Source organism: Pteropus medius, unplaced genomic scaffold, assembly GCF_902729225.1.
Source record: "Pteropus medius unplaced genomic scaffold, Ma_sr-lr_union100, whole genome shotgun sequence".
Classification (NCBI taxonomy): domain Eukaryota; kingdom Metazoa; phylum Chordata; class Mammalia; order Chiroptera; family Pteropodidae; genus Pteropus; species Pteropus medius.
The window spans coordinates 4153627-4161957 of NW_024349799.1; the positions used below are offsets into that span (position 1 = coordinate 4153627).

The 8331-nt window shown below is 36.7% G+C and overlaps 1 long non-coding RNA gene and 1 pseudogene across 1 annotated transcript in view; both read left to right on the plus strand.

Annotated features, from left to right (window-relative positions):
- The window catches only part of LOC120620799 (uncharacterized), a 33302-nt gene that overhangs the window by 8727 nt on the left and 16244 nt on the right, over nucleotides 1-8331 (plus strand). The gene's annotated exons all lie outside the window — the stretch shown is intronic.
- Nucleotides 5706-5824, plus strand: LOC120621240 (uncharacterized; annotated as a pseudogene).

Below are 8331 nucleotides of genomic sequence, written 5' to 3' on the forward strand. Positions count from 1 at the left end.
CCTTCTCAAAACCCATGAAAAGCTCAGAAACAGGTTCCATGGTGGGTGAGACTAACACAAGAGATAGACTCTCTGAAAAAATTCAATTTGACCAGAAGTAAATGAATTGTAGCCTGATCTCCTTATAGTGAAGTCCTACTCATACATATGGTGCTTTCAGTCATCTTTTTAGTGACTTATACTATGAATGGCCAGTCAAGGACCATTCATAGTTGTGAAAAAGGAAACATGCCAGATGTTTAAGGAAAATGTTTAACAAGAAAGAGACTGGAGCAAATAAATAGGAACAAAAGGAGATTTGGCATGTTTATGTGGTATGTATATAAAACAATCAGCATAAGAAAGAAGCACTCTTGAAAATTCAAAATATGATAGTGAAAATAACAAACTAAAAAGAAAAGTTGAAAGGTGAAATCAAGGAGACTTATCAGAAATTAGAACCAAAAAAATGAATAGATGACAATAAGGAGAGAAAAAAATAAGAAAATGAGTGTTCCAAAAAATGCAGAATGGTAGGGAGAATATTATCAAAGAGATAGTATAAAATATCTCCCAGAACTAAAAGATATGAGTGTTCAAACTAACAGATACCATCAAACAGCACCGTGAACAAAAGGAAAACTCAAACAAAATGACATCATTGTGAAATTTTAGAATACCATAGATAATGAATATATTCTAAAAGCTTTTAAAGAAAAAAAAAATAGATCACATACAAACTCTCCCATGAGTCAGAATATCATTAGATTTCTCAATAACAACACTCAGAGCTAAAACAATAACAACGGAGCAATTCCTTGATATTTCTATGCCCAGCCAAACTCTCAATCATGAGTGAAGCCAAAATTTTCAGTGATGTATTTTCCATTTACTATTTCTCAGGAAATTGCTGGAAAATATATTCCACTTAAAAAAAAAAAAAAAGTAAACCAAGAAAAAAGAAGATATTAGAAGAAGAAGCAAGGATGATTCATGTGGTAATGGAATAGAGTTGGGGACAGTATGAACTCATGTTTATATGTATAGATACAGATTGCTACATATAGAAATATTTATAGATACGTATATTCAGGCATACCTTGTTTTATTGTGCTTCACAGATGTGTTTTTTACAAATTGGAGGCAAGACCTTCCACCAGCCAAAAGATTACGACTCACTTTGACAATACTTGCTTTATTGTAGTGGTCTGGAACTGAACCCACAATATCTCCTAGGTATGCATGTGTACACTGATTAGTATACACATTTATATCTCCTTGCTCTGTCAGCTGAGAAGGCCTGCCTAAAGAAAAGACACACCAGTAGTAATAAGCACTTTCAGCACCTTGATCTTGGTTTCTAATACCATTTTCCAATAAAAGGAACCAGGACTCCTTGGAGAAATAGCTGATTCTAGGACTGGGGCAGGAAATATACAAAATGAGCCTAGAGCATTTTGTAGTGCCAGAAAATAAGTGCTTAAAAAAAGAAACTGCCCTCCCCCCAAAAAAAGAACAATAAAAAACAAATAAAAAACAACCACCACGATTATGGGGATAATGTCAAAGGGAGCCAACTGACAGAACTCCCCATGACCAAAGCTGGAACAATTTGGCAATTACGACAACAACAATTTGCATTGGCTTATTACCCAAAGTATAAAAAATATTTATTCATGAGTCCATACTGATATAATACATGATTTAATAAATGGGAAAATAGACAAATCTCCCATATAGAATAATTCCAAATGTTATATAGAGCTAACTCCCCACTCATTAAGTGTGGGCTGAGCACAGCAACTTCCTTTTAAAGAGCACAGTATAGAAATGAGTGTGTGTTGGGGCAGGAGAGTAACTTAATAGTGGAGAAAGCCGGTAAACACTCCCTCAAGCCAGATGATCAGGGTTAATGATAAGTCATATCGATAACATGTACTCTTGGTATGAAGTGATGAGAATGATCCTCCTAAAAAAATTAGCCCAGTCTCATCACGAGAAAAACATTAGACAAATACCAGTTGAGGGTCATTCTACAAAATACCTGACTAATAATTCTCAAAACTATCAAAGTCATAAAAACAAGAAGAGTCTGGAAAACTATCAGAACCAAGAGGAGTCTAAGGAGACAGGATCCTGGAATAGATAAAGGACATTAGGGGAAAACTGAAGAAATCTGAATAAAATATATTGACTTTAATTACTAATAATGTATCATTATTGATTCATTAATTGTGACAAATATACCCCACTAATGTAAGATGTTAATGGTAAGGGAAACTGGGTATGGGGTATGCGGGATCTCTCTGTTCTACCTTTGCAATAGTTCTATAAATCTGAATCTGTTCAAAAATAGAAAAGTCTGTTTTAAAACTGAGTCAGTTATTAATTCCAGGAAAAACTAAGTAGTATTCAGCCTTGAACAATATTTACATAGTCATGGTAACTAAAATGTGAAGTATGAATCCAAGCAAAAATTGTTATCTAAGTTTATTTGGAAGTTGGATGGGATGTAAGAGAGTTAAACACTCTCATATATCATAATAATAACTCATTACGTACCATTTCCAATTGATGAGTTAAAAGAGAACCGTATACCATAGAAATATGGAGGTAGTTACTAGAAGAGCTAAAAGAATTGAAAATGATTACTATTGGAATTGACTGAGGACTGTTGTTTTTTTGTTATAAATCTCAAATCATTATTTTACTTTTAAACTGTTTAAGAATATAGTTTACTTTTGCAAAGCATGGAGTATGTTGATAAGAAAATTTAAATATCATGTCTAATGATATTAAACATTTCAAATTAAAACCACAAATTTGATATATTCATTTCTCTAGTATGTCGTTTTCTAAAATATTTCAAGGATCTGCTTTATCATCTGCACCTTTATGTGATGGCAAAATCTTAGCCAAGAGAAGCCAACCAACTAGACTTATTTAGTTTGAGGCTCAGGACCACAATATAGTTATTGATTTGAATTATAGTAAGATATTCCATACTGAGACACTGGTTCCTAGTTACTACTTTCAGGATGATCCTATCTAAACTCCAGGTTTTCATGCCAATTCCTTCTTACAGTCTTGGAAATACCACCATTAGATGCAGGCAGGAGAGCCTCTGCTCAAGTTTCCGCACATATCACAAAACACACTGATTTTAAAAACATAGCTGCCTTTATTATGCTAAATGAAGTAAGTCAGACAGAGGAAGACAGATACCATATGATCTCACTTATATGTGGAGTCTAAAGAACAAAATAAATGAACAAACAAAACTCATAGACACACAGAACAAACTGATGGTTGCCAGATTAGATTAGGAGGGGTTTGGGGGGCTGGGTGAAAAAGGTGAAGGGATCAAGAAGTACAAATTGGTAGTTACAAAATAGTCACAGGGATGTAAAGTACAGCATAGGGAATATAGTCAATAATATTGTAATAACCATGTATAGTGGGGGGATCACTTCATAAATTATATGGATTTCCAACCACTATGCTGTACGCCTGAAACAAATATAAAATAATATTGAGTGTCAACTGTAATTGAAAAATTAAAATTAAAAAATTAAAAATAAAGACATAGATACCTCTAGCACTCTGATTTTTATACTAAGCCTGGAACCAGCATGACTTACCTTAAACCTCCACTGTTGTGGTGGACAATTCAGGCTCCAGGGCAAAGCTTCTTCGCTGCCCAGTGTCTGAAACAGACTGGGTTGTGCTGCTGCCTGTGTTGGAGACAGAATGCTTTAGGTCTGAGTGGCAGAGAGACTTAGGTGAGAGAAAAGACAAATTAACTTGTCAAATCCTTCCTCTCTGCATAAATGCGATAGATTGTTGCATAATGAAGTTATTTCCCAGTAGTGGTAAGCATCCATGTTCTCATTTCTCTTTCTGTTCCATTGTGGTTCACGCTAATTAGTGGTATTTGCGAAAGTTGCACATAGTGAATAAGGAATATGTTGCTATATTAAACAATTTATATCACTCCTAAATGTGCATATATGTAGGTAATATGATGTGTGAAGCATGGTACAGATTCTTCATATTAGTCACTAGATGGACATTGAATGCTAGAATTGAACACTTTTATTTTTATAAAAAATGTAAAAATTTAATTACAGTTTCCAAAAAATTAAATTAAAATCTTTATTTTATTTAGACTTTTAATTTAAAATGTTGATATTTGTTCATTATAATTTGAATTTTCTTTTAATTTTAATAGTTTTTAATTTTTAGAAGAAACTTTTGAAACCATGAATATAATTTTGTATTTTCAATATTTGACATTTACTTTAACATTTTTGATGAAATGTATTTAAATTGGATGTATTTTGAATAAAATTGCTTTTTATTTATTAATCCTTTACATCAATGTTTGGTAAAGCTTTTCTGTAAAGATCCAGATAGTAAATATTTTAAGCTTATTGGGGCCTGTGATCTCTTTCACAGTTACTCAACACCACTGCCATAGATAATAAGTAAATGAATGAGCGTGATTGTGTGACAATAGATCTTTACTTGTAATAGCACATGGCAGGCAGAATTTGTCCAGTGGGCCATAGTTTGCTGACCCTTGCTTTAGGTCGTTACTATCAACAGAAAATAAGTTATGTGAAAAATCTAGATTGTAACAACAAAATTAGTGATTTTGCTGAAATAAAGGCAAGATTAATTTTATGGAATATATTTTATGGACTAAAGATGTAGTAATTTATAAATCAAATATGTCTTTATTTTGTAATTCATCAAAATTGCCACACATCAACTTAACACCCAGAGTAGCAAATAATTATCTTCATGACCTTGAATTAGACAATAGTTTCTCAGATATGAAACCAGAAGCACAAGTGACAAAAGAAAAAAATAGATAAATTGGACGTCATCAAAAATAAAAACATCTTGTGCTTCCAAACAACATCAAGAAGGTGAAAAAGCACACGGAATGGGAGAAAATATTCGCAACTCATTCCTCTGATAAAGGAACTTTTATTTAGAATCTATAAAGATACCACTTCATACCTATTAGGATGGCTATAATCAAAAAGTCAGATAATGACAAGTGTTGGCAAGAATGTGGAGAAGTGAGAACCCTCATACTGCTGATAGGAATGTAAAGTGGTACAGCTGCTTTGGAAACGGTCTGGCAGTTCACCACTGGTTAAACATAGGTTACCGTATTACCCAGCACTTCCGCTCTAGGACATAGGAAAATGTATGCTGACACAAAAACTTGTATGCGACTGTTTATATACAAGTTAGCAGCATTGTTCAAAGTAGCCAAAAGGTGGAACAACCCGAATGTCTATGAACAGATGAATAGATAAAATGTATATCCATACAATGGAATATTATCTGATAGTAAAAAGAAATGAAGTACTGATACGTGCTACAACACAGATGAACCTTGAAAACATGCTAAGTGAAAAGAGCCAGTCACAGAAGATCACATTTTGTGCAATTCCATTTATATGAAATGTCCAGAATAGACAAAATAGATTAATGGTTGCCTAGGGTGGGGATTAGGAGGAAATGGTGGTGGGGGTGTTAGATAGCCAGTGGGTTTGGGAGTTTCTCTTTGGGGTGATGACAATGTCCTGGAATTAAATACTGGTGATGGTTGCACAACTCTCTGAATATACTAAAACCACCAAATTGTACATTTTAAATGGGTGAATTGTGTGGTATGTGAATTATATCTCATTAAAATTGCTATTTAAGTCTACGGCCATGCCACCCTGAACAAGCCTGATCCTGTCTGATCTCGGAAGCTAAGCAGAGGTGGGCCTGGTTAGTACGTGGATAGGAGACCACCTAGGAAGACCAGGTGCTGTAGGCATAAAAAATCAAAAATAAGGGATTGTAAGCTGACAAGGTCCTTGCAATCTGTGAGGTCAACCAAGGGTTGCCTCGCCTAAAAAAAGAATTGCTATTTAAAAACAATGCTCTCTAGCACTGTGCCTGGCCCACGGTAGAGGCTGAAATAAAAGTTCTTTTTCTCTTTCCTCTTCCCCAAACTGCCTTACCCAGGACACCCCTGGAAGACTTCCTAGATGTTTTCCACTTCCGACAGGATTTTTACCTACCGCCATCTTAGCAATTAGGGTTTCCTCTCTCCACACAAATACCACACCCTTTAGATCTTCCCCTTTCACTGTCCGCTGGCCACCCTCAAGTTAACTTCCTAGAATAGGACAGCCTTGGCCAACACTCTGATTGCTGAGGGGGCAGCAAAATAGACTAGCTTGAAGCAGCTACATCGTCCAGGCTCTGCACAAGCTGTTTCTGTGGGTCCTCCTTCTTGGCCTTTACTTCACAGTTTTAGCTGAAGCCTTCCACGACTCATGCCTGCCTCACCTGCTCCTCTCTTCTTTCTCTGATCCAAGCCAGACCATTTCTCTCCCCAGCTCTCTTAATCAGTGAAAAAATGCTCTTTCTGTCTGGGAGTCAGATTTATTACCCTTTAGTAAAAACTTACTTAAAATTAAACTAGCAAACAAAAAACCAACAACCAGTAAATATTTTACAACCCTCTAAAATTTAATTGAGCAATATTTCCTTCAGTCTGCAACTTACCTAGATTTCCCTGAATTAGTCCTACCATTGGCTCGATATTACTCTTTGGGCTTTCTTTACTTATTTGTAAAAAGAGTTCAAGGGTGAATGGAATCCAGGGTCTCTGAGGCTCCTCCAGTTCTTATATTTTATCTTCGCCTACACATAAGCCTTTTTTAATGGCTATTTATAATAACTAATCATACTGCTGCCTGTATGTTACTTCTGATTTTTATAGCATTGGTGCTGGAGGCAGGTGCTTTGGAACTCGTGTTGAAAGCAAGGAGATGAGAGCAAGAATTATAACCTGGGTTCTGTGTCCTCTCTGTGTCCTCTCTGTGTCCTCTCATTATCCAACCCCCCTATCCAGGAGGCAAAGCTAGGTGACCATTAGCCTTTGATATGGTTATTCATCTTATTTGTGAAACACTAGGGCAAAGCATAATGCTCAGAGCTTCACATTCATTCTTTTATTTTAATTCTCATGATAACCCTATTGTTACTTCCCATTTTTTAATGAACTGAGGCAGAAAGGTTAAGACTCTAGCCCAAAGTCAGCCAGTTATTAAAACAGCTGTCTAGGGTCAGTACCCAGAGATGCCCAGTTTTTAATGCAAATGTTTGCATTTCTGAGGATTAATATTCATTCTGATAAGCCTATGTCCATCTAAATGGGGTTCTCAAATGGGCTTATGATTGGGAAGAAGGATAGACACTGTGATCCTCGATACCCAGAATGGGACCAAAACAGTTACCTAGTAGCAGATAAACAGGCGCTGCTAACATCTCTTGGCCAGGTTCTTGGAATTCGGGAGTCTCCAGCCCTTCCTGAGTGATGAAATTTCAGTCTCGTTTGGGTTTTGAAAATATTATAACTAACCCTTTGTCCTTACTCTCCTTTAGAATCCTGTTCCTGTGGCCCCAAATGAACCTAGAGCCTTTTGTGTCCAGTTAAAGCTTAGACAGAGACATCTTTAAAATACTTGAACCATTTGAAGCAGGGCCTCAAGTCAAGTTGTTGCTGTAAAAACACAAATACTGGGACCCAGAAGATACTAGGGAAAGAAAAAAAAAGACAAAGCTTCCTTTGTTGGTGGAGAGGATCATAAAAGCAATGCAAGCCCATCTCAGTCCAGGGCCAAAGGAGAGAAAATCTGCATAAAGGGTAGCAGAAAAAATGTAGTGATATGTCATTGGATTTAGGTTACTTGGGCCTAAGAATTACCTGAGAGGCAGAGGTTTGCTTAAAAGCAGGGTTGATGGAAGAATTACTGAACTTTGAGCTAGGGAAAAAAAACCTTCAAAATTATTCAGTCTAATTTTATGACAGAAGAAAAGAGGCCTAGAGATGTGGCTTCCTGAAGTTCACAGTCTGAAGAGTGGCAGAGCCAGAGGCCCTGGTCAGGCCTCGTTTTCAGTCCACTGCTAGCCGCTCTGCCTTGCCGGGCTGAGGATGGGGCAAGTGTGTCAACAGGTAAGGAGGAAAGTGCAGAGCATCTTCAGGGGTGCCAGTAAATGGAGCAGTGTAGCTATACAAGAACAAAGGGTTGTTGGAAGGAAGGCACTGGGGAAGGTTGGATAGAGCCTAAAGGCATCAGGACATTCATGCTTGAGGAAGGGGTGAAATAAAAACGGGGATTGAGGAATATTAGTCTGGTGTGATGGTGTCCAGGCCACATTGGAGGAGGGATATTTTCAGGCAGGGAGGCCGGCCAGGACAATGTTGGGGAAGGGGTTTGCTGAAAGTCCTGCGTTTTTATATTTTACTTCCTAATGCTGCATGCGTTGTGT